This window comes from Eptesicus fuscus, chromosome 1, assembly GCF_027574615.1.
Source record: "Eptesicus fuscus isolate TK198812 chromosome 1, DD_ASM_mEF_20220401, whole genome shotgun sequence".
NCBI classification, from domain to species: Eukaryota; Metazoa; Chordata; class Mammalia; order Chiroptera; family Vespertilionidae; genus Eptesicus; species Eptesicus fuscus.
Window position 1 is genome coordinate 128406691 of NC_072473.1, and position 19483 is coordinate 128426173.

Below are 19483 nucleotides of genomic sequence, written 5' to 3' on the forward strand. Positions count from 1 at the left end.
GACATAGTGACATCATGCACCTACATCACAATTACAAGGCTGCGTTGCCATGGCGCAGCAGCAAGGGTGCATGTGGGGGTGGGGGAGAGATATTTGTCTGTTTTGGGTACTACTGTATCTCAAATATCTAGAAAGTACATTGTCTGGTACATAGTATGATCTTAATAAATCAATGTAAATTGAACAAATTTATCTAACTCCCCCATGAAACTATGAGAACCTCCAGGGCAAGGACCCTGATCTTTGAAAATCCATTCTATAGGATACTGCTGAAATCCTACAAGATATCACTGAATGTTGACTCAATCAATAAATATTCTCAGAACTCAGTCATTAAGTATTATCTTCAGAGTTTTTATTTCTCTGTATTCCACCTTAACAGTGACTTGATATTTTTATTTAAATCAAAAGCATCACTTGGCAAAATCCCCCAAACACCCAACTAACTAAAATTACTTGGAGATTATTATGACAGGTGAAACAAGCCAATCATAGAAAGACAAATACCATTTGATCTCACTTATATGTGGAATCTAATGAACAAAAGAAACTGACTAACAAAATAGAAACAGAGGCATGGATACATGGAACAGACTGACAGCTGTCAGAGGGGAAAGGGAACTGGATAAAAGAAGGTGAAGGGATTACCCAGAAAACATATATATATATAACACAGAGACAGAGAAAACAGTGTGGTAATAGCCAGAGGGAAAAGGGGGTTAGAGGCTAGGTGGAGGTGGGCAAAGTGGGGGGAAGGGAATTAGGAAGGAAAGAGACTGCTTGGGGTGGTGGGAACACGATGCAGTGTACACATGATGTTTTGTTGAGTTGTACACTTGAAATCTATATGGTTTTGGGAAACAATGTCACCCCAATACATTCAATTGAAAAAAAAACACACACACACACAAAATAAATACCAAAATAAGACTACAATATTTAAAAAATAAGATTCAGATTGGGTATAAATAATAGAAAAATTGTATAATTTTACAAATTCCTAGAGACAAAGTACAATGGTGGTGGGTAAGGGCTGGGGGAAAGAGTTAGAGGGAATGAGGAGTCATTTGATACAGATTTTTAGTTTTGTAGAATGAAAGCGGTTGTAGAGATTGGTTGCGCAACAATATGAATGTACTTAACGACTGAACTATACACTTAAAAATGGTTAAGATGTGGCCTGGGTGGTGTGGCTCAGCTGGTTGTCCTGTCATCCTGTATGGGTTTGATTCCTGGTAAGGACATATATACCGGAGTTGCAAGTTCAATGCCAAGTTAGGGTGCATGTGGGAGGCAGCCGATGGGTGTTTTTCTATCATATTGATGCTTTCTCTCTTTCACCCCTTCCTCTCTCTAAAATCAATTTTAAAAAATTTAAATGGTTAGGATGATAAATTTTCTGTTATGTGTATTTTACCACAATTTAAAATCCTATATACTAAAAGCCTATATAATATAATCCTATATCACAAGATGGCCACCACAAAATGGCCACCAAAAGATGGCTGCCCTCACATCATCACAAGATGGCCGCCACAAGATAGCTGTCAGGGGAGGGCAGTTGTGGACAACAAGGAGGGCAGGTGGGGGCAAGAGAGCTACAGGGGAGAGCAGTTAGGGAGGACCAGGCCTGCAGGGGAGGGCAGGTAAGGGTGTCCAGGCTGGCAGGGGAGGACAGTTAGAGGTGACAAAGCCAGTAGGGAAGGACAGTTGGGGTGACCAGGCCGGCAGAGGAGGGCAGTTGGGGGCAAGATCAGGCCAGTAGGGAAGGGCAGTTGGGGGCGACCAAGCCAGCAGGGTAGGGCAATTGGGGGCAAACAGTCTGGCAGGCAAGGGCAGTTAGGAGCGATTAGGCCAGCAGGGGAGGACAGTAGGGGGTGACCAGGCCTGCAGGGAAAGGCAGTTGGGTGTGACCAGGCAGGCAGGGGAGGGCATTTGGGGGCAAGATAAGGCCTCCAGTGGAGGGCAGTTGGGAGCAACCAGGTTGGCAGGAGAAGGCAGTTGGGGGCGATTGGGCTGGCAGGGTAGGGTATTTGAGGGCAAACATGCCTGCAGGAGAGGGCAGTTGGGGGTGATCAGGCCTTCAGGTGAGGGAAGTTGCAGGTGACAGGGTGCCAAAGAAGGGCAGTTGGGAGTGACCAGGCCAGCAGGGTAGAGCAGTTGGGGGCAATTGGCCCAGAAAGGGAGAACGGTTAGGGGTCAACATGCTGGCAGGGGAGGGCAGTTGGGGGTGACCAGGCCGGCAGGGGAGGGCAAATGGAGGTGAACAGCCCAGCAGATGAGGGCAGGGGGGGGGGACGATCAGGCCGGCAGGGGAGGGCAGTTTGGGGCTATCAGGCTGGTAGGGGAAGGGTAATTGGGGGTGACCAGCCCAGCAGGGGAGGGCAGTTGGGTGAGACCAGGCATGCAGGAGAGGACAACTGGGGGCAAACAGGCCTGCAGGAGAGGTTAGTTGGGGGTGACAAGGTCGGCAGGGTAGGACAGGTGGGGGCACCCAGCTCAGTAGGAAGGGCAGTTGGGGGCGACCAGGCCAGCAGGGAAGGGCAATTGGGTGTGACCAGCCCAGCAGGGAGGGCAGTTGGAAGGAAACAGGTTGGCAGGCGAGGCAGTTGGGGGCTAGCAGGCCAGCAGGGTAGGGCAGTTGGGGGCAATGAACCCAGCAGTGGTGAACAGTTGGGGCAATAGGGCAAGCAGGGGAGGACAGTTGGGGGCAACAGGCTGGCAGGGGATGGCAGTTGGGAGGGAACAGGCCTGCTAGGGAGGGCAGTTAGGGGTGAGCAGGTTGGCAGGGGAGGGCAGTTGGGAGGGACCAGTCCTGCAGTGGAGGGCAGTTAGAGGTGGCCAGGTCAGCAGGGGAGGGTAGTTGGGAGCATTCAGGTCAGCAGGCGAGGGCAGTGGGGGGCCACCAGGCTGGCGGGGGGGGGCAATTGGGGGTGACCAGCCCAGCAGGGGAAGACAGCTGGGGGCATTCAAACCAGTAGGCAAGGGCAGTTGGGGGCGACAGGCTGGCAGGGGAGGGCAGTTGGAAGGGACCAGGCCTGCTGGGGAGGGCACTTACGGGCAACCAGGTCATCAGGGGAGGGCAATTGAGGGTGATTGAAAAGGTAGGGAAAGGCACTTGGGGGCAACCAGGCCTTCAGGGGAGGGCAGTTGGGGGAATAAGGCTGGCATGGGAGGGCAGTTGGGGGCCATCAGGTCAGCAAAGTTGGGCAGTTGCGGGTAAAGTCAGGCCAGCAGGTGAGGTCAGTTGGGGGCAACCAGGCCAGCAGGGGAGGGCAGTTGTGTGTGAACAGGCTGGCAGTGGAAGGCAGTTGGGGGTGAATAGCCCAGCAAGGGAGGGCAGTTGGGGACAATCAGGCTGGCAGGAGAGGACAGTTAGGGGTGATTGGGCTGGCAGGGGAGGAAAATGGGGGCAAACAGGCCTGGAGGAGAGGGCAGTTGGGGCAATCAGGCCTTCAGGTGAGGGCAGTTGCGGATGACAGGCTGGCAAGGAAGGGCAGTTGGGGGTGATCAGGGGAGCAGGGGAGGGCAGTTGGGGGCAATTGGCCTGGAAGGGGAGAGCAGTTGGGGGTTAACAGGTTGGCAGGGGAAGGCAGTTGGGGGTGATCAGGCTGCCAGGGGAGGACACATGGGGGGTGAACAGCCCAGAAGATGAGGGCAGGTGGGGGCAATCAGGCTGGCAGGGGAGGGCAGTTGGGGGCTACCAGGCTGGCAGGGAAATGGTAATTGGGGGTGACCAGCCCAGAATGGGAGGACAGTTGAGGGCAATCGGGCCAGCAGGAGAGGGCAGTTGGGGGCAAACAGGCCTGCAGAGGAGGGCAGTTGGGGTTGAGAAGGCTGGCAGGGGAGGGCAATTGGGTGAGACCACCCCAGCAGGGAGGGCAGTATGGGGGAAACAGGCCGGCAGGGGAGGCAGTTGGGGGCAAGCAGGCCAGTAGGGTAGGCAGTTGTGTGTGACCAAGCTGGCAGGGGATGGCAATTGGGGGTGACCAGCCAAGCAGGGTAGAAGAGTTGGGGCATCCAGGTCGGCAGGGGAGGGCAGTTGGCAGCGACCAAGCTGGCAGGGGATGGCAATTGGGGGTGACCAGCCAAGCAGGGTAGAAGAGTTGGGGCATCCAGGCCTATAGAGGAGAGCAGTTGGGAGGTACCAGGCCTGCAGGGGAGAGCAGTTAGGGGCGACCAGGTTGGCAGCTGAGGGAAGTTGGGGGTCACCAGGTCTGCAGGGGAGGGCAGTTGGGGGCTTTCAGGCTGGCAGGGGAGGGCAATTTGGGGTGACAAGCCCAGCAGGGGAGGACAGTTCGGGGTAATTGGGCCGGTGGGGGAGGGCGGTTGGGCTTGACCAGTCCTATAGGGGTTGGCAGTTGGGGGCAACCAGGCTGACAGGGGAGGGCAGTTGTGGGCAATCTGTTTGGCAGGGGAGGGCAGTTGGGGTCAACCAGGCCGGCAGGGGAGGGCAATTGGAGGTGACCAGCCCAGCTGGGGAGGGCAGGTGGGGGCAATCGGGCTGGTAGGGGAGAGCTTTTGGGGGTGACCAACCCAACTGGGAGGGCAGTAAGGGGCGACCAGGCCAGCAGGGTAGAGCAGTTGGGGGCTACCAGGCCAGCAGGGTAGGGCAGTTGGGGGCTACCAAGCCAGCAGGGCAGAGCAGTTGGGTGTGGCCAGGCCAGCAGGGGAGGGCAGTTGGGGGTGCTGAGGCCTGCAGGGGAGGATAGATGGGCACGACAGGGTGGCAGGAGAGGGCAATTGGGTGTGACCAGGCCGGCAGGGGAGGGCAGTTGGGAGGAACCAGGTCTGTAGGGGAGGACAGTTAGGGGTGACCAGGCCGACAGGGGAGGGCAGTTGTGGGCAACCTGTTCGGCAGGACAGGGCAGTTGAGGCAATCAGGCCAGCAAAGTAGGGCAATTGGGTGTGACCAGGCCAGCAGGGGAGGGCAGTTATGGGCTATTGGGCTGGTAGGGGAGAGCTGTTAGGGGTGGCCAGGCTGGCAGGGAAGGACTGTTGGGAGCAACCAGTCCTGCAGGGGAGGGGAGTTATAGGAGACCAGGTCAGCAGGGGAGGGCAGTTGGGGGCAATCAGGCCTTCAGGTGAGGGCCGATATGGATGACAGGGTGCCAAGGAAGGGCAGTTGGGAGTTACCAAGCCAGCAGGGTAGAGCAGTTGGGGGCAATCGGCCTAGAAGGGGAGAGCAGTTGGGGGTTAGCAGGCTGGCAGGTGAGGGAAGTTGTGGGTGACCAGGCTGGTAGGGGAGGGCAAATGGGGGTGAACAGCCCAGCAGATGAGGGCAGTTGGGGGTGATCAGGCCGGCAGGGGAGGGCAGTTGGGGGGGAGGGGACCAGGTTTACAATGGAGGGCAGTTGGGGCTGACCAGGCTGTCAGGGGAAGGGTAATTGGGGGTGACCAGGCCAGCAGGAGAGGGCAATTGGGTGAGACCAGGCAGGCAGGATAGGGCAGCTGGGGGCAAACAGGCCTGCAAGAGAGTGCAGTTGGGGGCGATCGGGCCAGCAGGGGAGGGCAATGGGGGCAAACAGGCCTGGAGGAGAGGGCAGTTTGGGGCAACCAGGCCTTCAGGTGAGGGCAGTTGTGGGTGACAGGCTGGCAAGGAAGAGCAGTTGGGAGTGACCAGGGGAGCACGGTAGGGCAGTTGGGGGCAATTGGCCTGGAAGGGGAGAGCAGTTGGGGGTTAACAGGCTGGCAGGAGAAGGCAGTTTGGGGTGATCAGGCCAGCAGGGGAGGGCAGTTGGGGGCTATCAGGCCGGCAGGGGAGGGCAAATGGGGGGAACAGCCCAGCAGATGAGGGCAGGTGGGGGCGATCGGGCCAGCAGGGGAGGGCAGTTGGGGGCAACCAGGCTGGCAGGGGAGGGCAGTTGGGAGGGACCAGTCCTGCAGTGGAGAGGCGGCCAGGTCGGCAGGGGAGGGTAGTTGGGGGCAACCAGGCTGGCAGGGGAGGGCAGTTAGGGGTGATCAGCCCAGCAGGGGAGGACAGCTGGGGGCATTCAAACCAGCAGGTGAGGGCAGTTGGGGGTGACAGGCCGGCAGGGGAGGGCAGTTGGGAGGGACCAGGCCTGCTGGGGAGGGCAGTTAGGGGTGAAGAGGCCTGCAGGGGAGGCAGTTGGGTGTGACCAGGCAGGCAGGGAAGGGAAGTTGGGGGCATTAGGGCTGGCAGGGGAGGGCATTTCTGGAACACCAGGTCAGCAGGGGAGAGCAGTTGGGGGCGATCGGGTCGACAGGGGAGGGAAATTGCTGGCAATTGGGCTGTAAGGAGAGTGCAGTAAGGGGCTAACAGGCTGGCAGGGGAGGGTAATTGAGGGCAATCAGACAGGCAGGGAAAGGCACTTGCAGGCAACCAGGCCTACAGGGGAGGGCAGTTGGGGGCCATCAAGTCAGCAAGGTTGGGAAGTTGGGGGTGCAATCAGGCCAGCAAATGAGGCAATTTGGGGGCAAGCAGGCCAACAGGGGGGGGCCGTTGGGGGTTACCAGGCCAGCAGAGGAGGGCAGTTGTGTGTGAACAGCCCAGCAGTGGAGGGCAGTTGGGGGTGAATAGCCCAGCAAGGGAGGGCAGTTGGGGACAATCAGACTGGCAGGAGAGGGCAGTTGGGGGCCACAAGGCCAACAGGGGAGGGTAATTGGAGGTGACCAGCCCAGCGGGTGAAGACAGTTGGGGCAATCGGGCTGGCAGGGGAGGGTAGTTGGGGGTGAGATCAGGCCAGAATGGGAGGGCAGTTGGGAGGGAACAGGCCTGCAGGGGAGGGCAGTTAGGTGTGACCAGACCTACAGGGGAGGGCAGTGGGAGTGACCAGGTCAGCAGGGGAGGGCAGTTTGGGGCAACCAGGCCAGCAGGGGAGGGCAGTTGGGGGTGATTGGGCTGGCAGGGGAGAGCAATGGGGGCAAACAGGCCTGGAGGAGAGGGCAGTTTGTGGCGACCAGGCCTTCAGGTAAGGGCAGTTGTGGGTGACAGGCTGGCAAGGAAGGGCAGTTGGGAGTGACCAGGGGAGCAGGGTAGGGCAGTTGGGGGCAATCGGCCCAGAAGGGGAGAGCAGTTGGGGGTTAACAAGCTGGTAGAGAAAGGCAGTTGGGGGTGACCAGGCCAACAGGGGAGGGCAGTTAGGGATGACCAGGCCAGTAGGGGATGGCATTTGGGGGCGATTGGGCCGGCAGGGGAGGGAAGTTGGGGGGGTAACAAACTGGCAGGGGTGGGCAGTTGTGAGCAACCAGGCCTGCAGGGGAGGGCATTTGGGGGCAAACAGGACAGCTGGGTAGGGCAGTAGAGGCGACCAGACCTGCAGGGGAGGGCAGTTGGGGGCGATCGTGCTGAGAGGGGAGGGCAGTTGAGGGTGACCAGTTCAGCAAGGGAGGGCCATTGGGAGTGACCAGGCCAGCAGGAAAGGTCAATGGGGGTGACCAGCCCAGCAGGGGAGGGCAGGTTGGGGCAAACAAGCCTGCAGGAAAGGGCAGTTGGGGGCGACCATGCCTGCAGGGGAAGGCAGATGGGGGAGATCAGGCCAGAAGGGGAGGGCATTTGGGGACAAACAGGCAAGCAGGGGAGGGCAGTTGGGGTTAAGCAGGCCAGCAGGGGAGGGCAGTTGGGGGTAATCGGGCTGGTAGAGGAAGGGCAGTTTGGGGTAAACAGGCCTGCAGGAGAGGGCAGTTGGGAACGACCAGGCTGGCAGGGGAATAGTAATTGGGGGTGACCAGCCCAGCAAGGGAGGGCAGTTGGGGATGACCAGATCGGCAGGGGAGGGCAGTTGGGGCAACCAAGCTGGCAGGGGAGGGCAAATGGTGGTGACCAGCCCAGCAGGGGAGGACAGTTGGGGGCAATCAGGCCAGCAGTGGAGGGCAGTTGGGGGATACCAGGTTGGCAGTGGAGAGCAGTTGGGGGATACCAGGCTGGCAGGGGAGGGCAAATGGGGGTGAATAGCCCAGCAGGGGAGGGCAGTTGGGGGCAATTGGACCAGCAGGGGAGGGAAATTGTGGGCATTCGGGTCAGCAGTGAAGGGCAGTTAGGTGCTAACAGGCTGGCAGGGGAGGGCAGTTGGGGGCAAACAGGACAGGTGGGTAGGGCAGTTGGGGGCTATCAGGCCAGCAGGGAAGGGCAGTTGGGGGTGACGAGGCCTGCAGGGGAGGGCAATTGGGTGTGACCAGCCAGGCAGGGGAGGGCAGTTTGGGGCGAGATCAGGCCTGCAGTGGAGGGCCGTTGGGAGGGACCAATCCTGCAGTGGAGGGCAGTTGGGGTCAACCTGGTTGGCAGAGGATGGCAGGTGTGGACAACCAGGCTGGCAGGGGAGGACAAATGGGGATGACCAGCCCAGCAGGGGAGGGCTATTGGGGGTGACCAGCCCAACTGGGAGGGTAGTTAGGGACAGGGGAGGATGTTGGGGGTGACCAGTCCAGCAGGTGAGGGCAGTGGGTGTGACCTGGTCTGTAGGGGAGGGCACTTGTGGGTGACCAGGCTGGCAGGGGAGGGCAGTTGCTGGTGACCAGGTTGGCAGGGGAGAGTAGTTGGGGGTGACCAGGAGGGCAGAGTAGGGAAATTGGGGGTGACCAGCCCAGCAGGGAGGGCAGATGGGAGAGAGCAGACTGGTAGGGGAGGGCAATTGTGGGGACCAGCCCAGCAGGGAGAGCATATAGGGGCTACCAGGCCAGTAGCGGAGGCATTTGGGGGCGACCAGGTCAACAGGGGAGGGCAATTGGGGGCAACCAGGCCAGCAGGAGAGGGTTGTTGGGTGTAACCTGGTCGGCAGGAGAGGGCTGGTGGGGGCAACCAGGCCAGCAGGTGAGGGCAGTGGGTGTGACCTGGTCTGTAGGGGAGGGCACTTGTGGGTGACCAGGCTGGCAGGGGAGGGCAGTTGCTGGTGACCAGGTTGGCAGGGGAGAGTAGTTGGGGGTGACCAGGAGGGCAGAGTAGGGAAATTGGGGGTGACCAGCCCAGCAGGGAGGGCAGATGGGAGAGAGCAGACTGGTAGGGGAGGGCAATTGTGGGGACCAGCCCAGCAGGGAGAGCATATAGGGGCTACCAGGCCAGTAGCGGAGGCATTTGGGGGCGACCAGGTCAACAGGGGAGGGCAATTGGGGGCAACCAGGCCAGCAGGAGAGGGTTGTTGGTTGTAACCTGGTCTGCAGGAGAGGGCTGGTGGGGGCAACCAGGCCAGCAGGTGAGGGCAGTTGGGTGTGACCAGTTCGGCAGGGAGGGAAGTTGGGGGCAACCAGGCCAGCAGAGGAGGGCAGTTGGGTGTGACCAGGCAAGCATGAGAGGGCAGTTGGGGGGCGTGATCAGGCCTGCAGGGAGGGCAGTTGGGAAGGACCAGGCCTGCAGGGGAGGGCAGTTGTGGGTAACCTGTTCAGCAGGGGAGGGCTGTTGGGGGCAACCAGTCCTGAAGGAAAGGGCAATTGGGGGTGACCAGCCCAGCAGGGGAGGCCAGTTGGGTGCAATCGGGCTGGTAGGGGAGAGGTGTTGGGGGCAACCAGGCCAGCAGGGGAGGGCAATTGGGGGTGACCAACCAGGTAGGTGAGGACTGTTGGGGGTGACCAGGCCTGCAGGGCAGGGCAGTTGGGAGCGACCAGTCATGCAGGGGAGGGCAATTGGGGGTGACCAACCAGGTAGGTGAGGACTGTTGGGGGTGACCAGGCCTGCAGGGGAGGGCAGTTGGGAGCGACCAGTTGTGCAGGGGAGGGGTGTTTGAGGTGACCAGGTTGGCAGGGGAGGGCAGTTTGGGGCAACAAGGTCAGCAGGGGAGGGCAGTTAGGGGTGACCAGGCCAACAGTGGAGGGCTTTTGGGGGCAACCTTTTTGGCGGGGGTGGGCAGCTGGGGGCAACCAGGTCGGCAGGGGAGGGCAATTGGCGGTGACCAGCCTGGAGGGGAGGGCAATCGGCTGGTAGGGGAGAGCTGTTGGGGGCAACCTGGTCGGCAGCCGTGGGCAATTGAGTGTGACCAGCCCAGTAGGGGAGAACTATTGGAGGTGACCAGGCCAGCAGAAGAGGGCAATTGGGGATGACCAGGCCAGCAGGGGTGTGCAGTTGGGGGCAATAGAGCAGATAGGGGAGGACTGTTGGGGGCGACCAGGTAGGCATGGGAGGGCATTTGAGAGGAACCAGTCATGTAGAGAAGATCAGTTAGAGGCTACCAGGCCAGCATGGGAGGGCAAATAGGGGTGAGTAGCCCAGCGGGAAAGACAGTTGGGGGTGATCAGGACAGCAGGCGAGGGCAGTTAGGGGCAACCTGTTAGGCAGGGGAGGGCAGTTGGGGGCAACCAGGCCAGCAGGGGAGGGCAATTGGGGGTGACCAGCCCAGCAGGGGAGGGTAGTTGGGGGCAATTGGGCTGGTAGGAGAGAGCTGTTGGGGGCAACCAGGCGGGCAGGGGAGGGGAGTTAGAGGTGACCAGGTCAGCAGGGGTGGGCAGTTCGGGGTGACCAAGTCAGCAGGGGAGGACATTTGGGGGGCCCCAGGCCAGCATGGAGGGCAAATAGGAGTGACCAGCCCAGCAGGGGAAGGCAGTTTGGGGGATCGAGCTGGCAGGGGAGGGCAGTTGGGGGCGATCATGTCGGCAGGGCAGGGCAGGTGGGGGAAACCAGGCTGGCAGGGGAGGACAAATGGGGGTGACCAGCCCAGCAGGGGAGGGCAGTTGGGGGAGAGATCAGGCCTGCAGGGAAGGGCAGTTGGGTGTGACCAGGCCTGCAGGGGAGGGCAGTTGGGTGTGACCAGGCAGGCAGGGGAGGGCAGTTGGGGGCGAGATCAGGCCAGCAGGGGAGGGCAGTTGGGGGCAACCAGGCCAACCGGGGAGGGCAGTTGGCAGTGATGAAGCCTGCAGGGGAGGGCAGTTAGGTGTGACCAGGCCAGCAGGGGAGGGCAGTTAGGAGTGACTAGGCTGACATGGGTGGAAAGTTGGGGGCTAACAGGTCAGCAGGGGAGGGCAAGTGGCAGGGAGGGCAAATGGAGGTGACCAGCCCAGCAGGAGAGGGCAGTTGGGGCGACCAGGTCAGTAGGGGAAGGCAGTTGCAGGTGATCAGGTTGGCAGGAGGGGCAGTTGGGGCCACCAGGCCGGCATGGGAGGGCAACTGGGGCTGACCAGCCCATCAAGGGAGGGCCGTTGGGGGCAACTGAGCCGACAGGGGAGGGAATTTGGGGGCAATCAGTCTGGTAGGGGAGGGCAGTTGGGGGCTAACAGTCTGGCAGGGGAGGGCAGTTGGGGGCAACCAGGCCTGCAGGGGATGGCAGTTGGGGGCTATCAGGCAAACAAGGGAGGGCAGTTGGGGGCAACCAGGCCAAGTGGGTAGGGCAGTTGGGGGCTATCGGGCCTGCAGGGGAGGGCAGTTGGGGGTGATGAGGTCAGCAAGGGAGGGCTGTTGGGAGAGACCAGGCTGGCCGGGGAAGGGCAATTGGAGGTGACCAGCCCAGCATGGGAGGGCAGTTGAGGTGAGATCAGGCCAGCAGGGGAGGGCAGTTGGGGGCAACCAGGCCAACCAGGGAGGGCAGTTGGCGGTGACAAGGCCTGCAGGGGAGGGCAGTTGTGTGTGACCAGGCAGGCAGGGAGGGCAGTTGGGGGCGACATCAGGCCTCCAGGAGAGGTCAGTTGGGATGGACCAGGCCTGCAGTGTAGAGCAGTTAGGCGTGACTAGGCCAACATGGGTGGGCAGTTGGGGGCAGCCAGGTTGGCAGGGGAGGTTAGGTGGGGACAACCGGGCCGGCAGGAGGGTGGGCAAATGGAGGTGACTATCCCAGCAGGAGAGGGCAGTTGTGGGCAATCAGGCTGGCAGGGAGGGCAGTTGGGGGTGACCAGGTCAGTAAGGGACGGCAGTTGGTGGCGATCAGGCCAGCAAGGGAAGGGCAATTGGGGGGTGACCAGGCCAGCAAGGGAGGGCAGTTAGGGGCGATTGGGCTGGCAAGAGAGGGCAGTTGGGGGAAAACAGGCCTGTAGGGGAGGGCAGTTGGGGGCGACAAGGCTGACAGGGGAGGGCAATTGGGGGTGATAAGCCCAGCAGGGGAGGGCAGTTGGGTGAGACCAGGCAGTCAGAGGAGGGCAGTTGGGGGCAATCAGGCCTGCAGGAGAGGGCAGTTGAGGGTGACAGGCTGGCAAAAAAGGGCCATTGGCAGGACCAGGTCAGCAGGGGAGAGCCGTTTGGGGCAATCGGTCCGACAGGGGAGGGCAGTTGGGGGCTAACAGGCTGGCATGGGAGGGCAGTTGGGAGTAACCAGGCCGACATGGGAGGGCATTTGGGGCTATCAGGACTGCAGGGGAGGGTAGTGGGGACAACCAGGCCAGCAAAGGAGGGCAAATGGGGGTGACCAGCCCAGCACCAGGTTGGCAGGGGAGGGCAGTTGCTGGTGACCAGGCCAGCAGAGGAGGGCAGTTGGGTGTGACCAGGCAGGCAGGGGAGGGGATTGGGGGTGAGATCAGGCCTGCAGGGCAGGGCAGTTCGGAGGAACCAGGCCTGCAGGGGAGGGAATTTGGGGACAACCTGTTCAGCAGGGGAGGGCAGTTGGGAGCAACCGGCTGGCAGCAGGGGGCAAATGGAGGTGACCAGCCCAGCAGGGGAGGGCAGTTGGGGGTGACCAGGTCAACAAGGGAGGGCAGTTGAGGGCGACCAGGCCAGCAGGGAAAGGCAGGTGGGTGTGACCTGGCAGGCAGGGGAGGGCAGTTTGGGGCAACCAGGCTTGTTGGTGAGGGCAGTTGGGAGGGTCCAGGCCTGCACAGGAGGGCATTTAGGGGTGACCAGGCCAGCAGTGGTGGGCAGTTGCGGGTGACCAGGTTGGCAGTGGAGGTCAATTGGGGGTGACCAGCCCAGCAGGGGAGAGCAGTTGGGGGCAATCAGGCCAGCAGGCCAGGGCGGTTCGCAGTGTCCAGGCCAGCAGCGGAGAGCAGTTGGGGTCAACTAGGCTAGCAGTGGAGGGGAGTTGGGTGTGATCAGACAGGCAGGCAAGGGCATTTGGTGGCCATCAGGCCTGCAGGTGAGTGCAGTTGGGAGGGACCAGGCCTGCAAGGGATGGCAGTTAGGGACAACCAGGTCAGCAGGGGAGGGCAGTTAGTGGTGTCCATTTCAGCAGGGGAGGGCAGTTGTGGACTACCGGGCCAGCAGGGAAGGGTATTTGGGAGTGACCAGGCCAGTAGGGAGGGCAGTGTGGGGGCGTTTGGGCTAGCAGAGGAGGGCAGTTGGGGGCAAAAAGGCCTTCAGGGGAGAGCAGTTGTGGTCAACAGGCTGGCAGGGGAGGTCAGTTGGGGTTACCAGGCCAGTAGGGGAGAGCAGTTAGGAGGGAACAGGCCTGCAGGGGAGGACAGTTGGTGGTGACCTGTCCAGTAAGGGAGGGCAGTTGGGGCGATCAGGTCACCTGTTGGGGGCAAACAGGCCGGCAGGGTATGGCAGTTGGGGGCGACCAGTCCTGCAGGGGAGGGCAGTTGGGGGCTATCAGGTTGGCAGGGAAGGTTAGTTGTGGGCAAACACGCCAGCAGGGGAGGGTAGTTAGGGGCAATTGAGCTGCAGGGGAGGGAAGTTGGGGCAATTGGGCCATCAGGGGAGGGCAGTTGAGGGTGATCAGGTGGGCAGGGGAGCAGTTTGGCGTCAATCTGGTCGGCAGGGGAATAATTAGGGGGCTATCAGGCTGCCAAGCAGAAGTGGTTAAGGGCAATCAGGCAATCAGCCAGGTGAGCGGTAAGGAGCGAGCAGTTCCGGATTGTAAGAGGGATGTCCAATTGATTGGGCCCAAACCAGCAGTTGGACATCCCCCAGGGGGTCTCAGATTGGAGAGGGTGCAGTCTAGGCTGAGGGACACCCCCCTCCTGTGCAGTCAGACACCCCTCTTGTAATCTGGGACCACTGGCTCCTAACCACTCACCTGCCTGCCTGCCTGATCGCCCCTAACTTCCTCTGCCTATCTGCCTAATTGTTCCTAACCTATCTGCCTGCCTGCCTGATCTTGCCCCCAACTGCCCTCTCTGCCTTGGCCCCCACCACCATGGCTTTGTCTGGGAGGAAGTCGGACGTCTGGAAGATGGCTGGTAAAGCAGGTCTAATTAGCACATTACCCTTTTATTAGTATAGCTAGATTATATAGGATAGGATTGCTTAAATGGGGCGGGGGGAGCCTTTTTCATCAGGAGGAGAGGCTCCTGGCAGACAAAAAATACATAATCCCTATATCTGGACTGATAGCCAGCCATATGCACTATACTGCCAAACCAGTCATTAAAAAATTGAACCACTTTCTTACACCTTACACTAAACAGCTGTTGCCCTTAAAACCCCTCCTTAGTCCCCACCTTAGGTTCTGCATTCGCAGTTCATCCTGATTATGTTCTGCTTGGTCGGTTTCTATGCCAGTCAACATCAAAAGGTCCACCTCCTAGGCAGCCATTGGCTCCTCACAGTTCACCCAGATTTGGTTCTGATTGGTTGGTTTCCATGCCAATCAGCGTCTTTGGGCCTATCTCTGGGCCTGATCAGGAAGGTGGTGTTGATCAGCAGCCCCCCATGGAGGCCTGGAGAGAAAGAGAGAGGCAAGGGCTGATCAACAGCTGCCATGGAGGCTATGGATCAGACCCTGCTTCTCTCTCTAGGCCTCTCTCTGGGCCTGATACGCAGCCCCATAGGCAGTCAGTGCTGGGTGGCTGTGCTTGCAGCAGTGGCAGTCAGTGCTGGGTCGCCACAGCAACCCAGCACTGACTGCAGGACTTACTTCCAGTCTGTGAAGTCTTTGGTCGTTATGGACCCTGGGTTTTTATATATTAAGGATTGAGTGAAACGGTCTTAATTATAAAATCAGTGAAATGAAAATGTTTGCTTGAAAACTTCCCTTTCTGGGGAAAAAAGCCTTCAGTGGCCTTCCTCCTAAACATGAATACAGATTCCTGGCTCAGTCCAAAATAAGGCATCTGCATCCTACGTAGTTTATGAGTGTTGGTCCTATCATGAGAAGTGTGAGTCCTCTGGCATCCTACAGTTTTTATTCTTGGGCTCCTAAGTTCTCCAGCTGACAGCTGCTAACAAGAAATACAATGATGCTATCAAACTCATCTTGAGAGCTTCCAAGTGCTGTATAGTTCTGAGAATGAAGAGTCTCAGTCACCCTAAGGCTACATATCCTGAATGTCCTATGTGTAGATGGGGAAACTGAGGCACATAGAAATTTAAGGAATATGCCTGGTGCTATGAAGCAAGAGAGCTTCGTCGATGAAGTCATGATGGCACTACTGTCTACCCTAGGTGACTTTATGATTGGCTAACATCTTCCTCTTTCTCCCTCTCATTTATCATGGGTATACCATTTAAAATAGCAATAAAATAATTTAATAATTTAGCAATAAAATAGTGTAATGATTTAGCGATAAAATTGTTTAATGATTTAGCAAGATAGGGCAAGGTATTACTTGTTGTTTTAATATACACAATTAGAAACTTCCAGAAGTTATTGTGGGGCAGTCATGCATTGCAAATTAGCTATAGATTTAAAGGGAGATTCTCCAGTAACACTCCTGAGTGGCTCCCTCACCAACATGCAGGAAGCAACAACAGGTCTCAAATGACCTTTATTCAGCATTCAGCAATGTTAATGGAACTTGTCTTAAGGTGCTTGCTACCTTTTTTTATTTTTATTTTTAATTTTTAAGATTTTTATTGATTTCAGAGAGGAAGAGAGAGGGAGAGATACAAACATCAATAATGAGAGAGAATCATTGATCTGCTGCCTCCTGCACACACCCTACTGGAGATTGAGCCTGCAACCCGGGCATGTGCCCTTGACCGGAATCAAACCCATGACCCTTCATTCCACTGGCTGACACTCTGTCCACTGAGCCAAACAGGCTAGGGCAGTGTTTGCTACTCTTATAGAAGCTGGTAATTTAGCACTTAGCTGGGGTGGAGGGTGAAAGAATACCAACCAACCAATAAATAAATAAGTTGGTGTGGTAAGAATTAGAAAAAAAATAATCCAAGTCCTAGGCCAGGAACAGATGACTTTACACAGAGTGATCAGGAAGAGCCTCTCTAAGGAGGCAATAGTGGAACAGAAACCCCAGAGTTGAGAAGGAAGCAATCATGTAAAGTTCTGTGGGTTGACTCTTCCAGGCAAAGAGAATTGGGATTACCAATGTGTTAATGAGTGAATAAGCTTGGCATGTTCAAGGAACAGAAGTAGGCCAAGTTATTGCAGTGAAGGCAAGAGACGATAAGAATGTTTGGATGTTAAAATAGTAGCAGTAGTTAGGCAAAGAAGATGATGGATACCAGGTGTATTAAGAGGATCAACTCTAGATACAGTTGTGTTGCAGAATAAAAAAAAAAATACAATAGATAAGAGGTATGCTTGGGACATGTTAAGTCTATGATGTCTTCTTACCTTTCAAACAAAGACAGACAAATCGATCTCAAGCATAAGGTTAACATCTGAGATATGAACGTGGGAGGTCACATTATACACTGAGTGGCCAAATTATTATGATCTCTGAATGCATAATAATCTGGCAACTCAGTGTATATCCTATATAATAAAAGGCTAATATGCAAATTGTCCCCTCAATCAGTAGTTCGCCCAGCAGCAGGCTGGCCAACCGCCCATGTCCCCTCCCCGTGGCCAGGCTGGCCAGACCCCACCCATGCACAAATTCATGCACCGGGCCTCTAGAGTGTGTGTGTGTGTGTGTGTGTGTGTGTGTGTGTGTGTGTGTATAATAGAGGCTCGGTGCACAAAATTTGTGCATGGGGGCATGTCCCTCCCTCAGCCCAGCCTGAACCCTCTCCAATCTGGGACCCCTCGAGGGATGTCCAACTGCCCGTTTAGGCCCGATCCCAGTATGATTGGGCCTAAACGGGCAGTAGGACATTCCTCTCACAATCCAGGACTGCTGGCTCCCAACCACCTTGATTAAAGCCTAACTGCTTCCCTTTTGGCCCGATTGCCCCTAACTGCCCTCCCCAGCTGGCCTGGTCACCCCAACTGCCTTCCCCTACAGGCCTGGTCGCCCCTAACTGTCCTCCCCTTCAGGCCCAGTCACCCCCAACTGCCCTCACCTGCAGGCCTCATTGCCCCTAATTGTCCTCCCTTGCAGGCCTGGTCACCCCTAACTGCCCTACCATGCTGGCCTGGTCGCCCCCAACTGCCCTCCACTGCAGGCCTGGTCCCCCCCACTGCCCTCCCCTGCAGGTCTGATTGCCCCTAACTGTCCTCCCCTGCAGGCCTGGTCACCCCCAACTGCCCTTCCCTGCAGGCCTGGTTCCCCCCAAGTGCTCTCCCCTGCTGGCCTGGTCACCCCCAACTGCCCTCCCCTTCAGGCCTGGTCCTTCCCAACTGCCCTCCCCTGCAGGCCTGGTCACCCCTAACTGCCTTACCCTGTTGGCCTGGTCACTCCCAACTGCCCTACCCTGCAGGCCTGGTCCCTTCCAACTGCCCTCCCCTGCAGGCCTGGTCCCCCCAACTTCCCTGCCCTGCAGGCCTGGTTGCCCCCAACTGCCCTCCCCTGCAGACCTGGTCATCCCAAACTGCCCTTCCCTGCCGACCTGGTCACCCCTAATTATTCTCCCCTGCAGGCCAGGCCTCCCCCACCAACTACCCTCCCCTGCTGGCCTGGTTCCCCCCAACTGCCCTCCTCTGCCGGCCCAGTCACCCTTAACTGCCCTCCCCTACAGGCCTGGTCCCCTACATCTGCCCTCCCCATCTGGCCTGATCGCCCACAACAGCCCTCCCCTGCAGTCCATCTTGTGTCCCCATGGGGGCAACCATCTTTGACCACATGGGGCAGCCATCTTGTGTGTTGGAGTGATGTTCAATTTGCATATCACTCTTTTATTAGATAGGAGATAGATATAGATATAGATAGATGATAGATAGATATAGATAGATAGATAGATAGATAGATAGATAGATACTGAGTGGCCAGATTATTATGTATTCAGAGATCATAATTATCTGGCCACTCAGTATATATATGCTCTATGATGGCAAAACAAATTAAACAAACCAGGAGAGAATGTAGATTAGAAGGGGTCCTGCTAAACTTCATGTGGAAATGGAGGAGTAAGCAATGAATACTTAGAAGGAATGGAGTAGCTATTGTGGTTGAAGGAATAGCACCTGGAGAGTATATTGTAAAATATCAAAAAATACAAAATAGAGGAAAGGAAGGGAAGTGGGAGAGAAGGGTAGGAAGGAAGAACAGTTTTAAAAAAGTAGAGAACTATCAAATATTCCAAAGGTATCTGAAAGATAGAGTAAGTTGAGGATGTGAAGGTGATCATAGGAGTAGGCAATATGAAGTTCACTGGTGTTTTGACAAAATCAGGTTTATTTGCTGGGGAGCTCTGGCTGGTAGAAGCTTAATTGATTTGGTTAGTAAAAGAATGGTTATAGAACAAGGGAGACAGATTTGCTGTTTGGAGCATCAGGGAAATGTGGCAATATCTTGAAAGTATATTAGATAGAGGATGGCCTCATATTTTATTTTATTTTGTATAAGGTGTGAGAAATATGCACATATTTGCATTATAATAGAATGATCCAGACTCAGGACTGATCATTGAAAAGCCCTGCTCCTTGGGAAATGGGCATGGAATCCACATGAAGGACTTGACCTTAATTCACTTCCTTCAGGGGAGCAGCTAAGAAAACAAAAACAACTACACATCCAGTGTTACTGGGAAATTGTTAGAGTTCTTATGTGATCCCTTTTCTTCTCAATGAATTGAAGATGAATATCATGGGAAGAGTAGGTATGGGTCTTACGGAAGGCTATTGTCAGTAAAAGAGAGAAGATACAGGCTTGGAGGATACAGATCTTTTGTTCTTTATTGATACACTGCAGGACAGTAGAGAGGATGGAGAAAGGAGCAAAAGAGCTGGGTAAATTGGGTAAGGAGGGACCTGGTGGAAGGTCAGGAAAGCTGTGGGGTTTTTGTCCCTCTCAAACCAATGGACTAGAGGCCCCTAAGAAGTTGAATGTTGTCTAACCAGAGACATTAGAGGGAGGGAGCTGGACAACGCAGGCATTATGTTGGGGATGATGAGACTGTGAAATGTTAGAAAAGACTATAATAGAGGAGCATGAGGTTTACTGAGTCCCATAGCATGACTGTGGGCAGGGGATACTTAGGTGAGTAGGAGGAGAGAATCTAAAGACAGAGAGGCTTTCGATTGACCATGTCAGAGTCCTAGGCCCTGAAGTTGCCCTGGAGAGATCCTAGGGGTGAAGTCTGAGGGGAGGACAGTGAATATGCCAGAAGACCAACATGTTAGAGGCTGGAGGTGGCTGGAGGACAGATGACTAGAGCATTGGTACAGGTCCAACACTTGGAGTGGAGGGGTGACTAGGGCAGTTATGCAAGAGGAGCAGGACATTAGGTCTGATCACCTTGCCTGCAGTTTCCACCAGGTTCCTGAGGGTAAACTAATGGGAACACCTGCAGGGAGACTGGCACATCACCCAGCTCCCACCTGCAGGCCCAGAATCCACCAATGGTAGGGCAGACACCCCTCCCCCTCAAACCTCACCTCTGTCCCTGGAG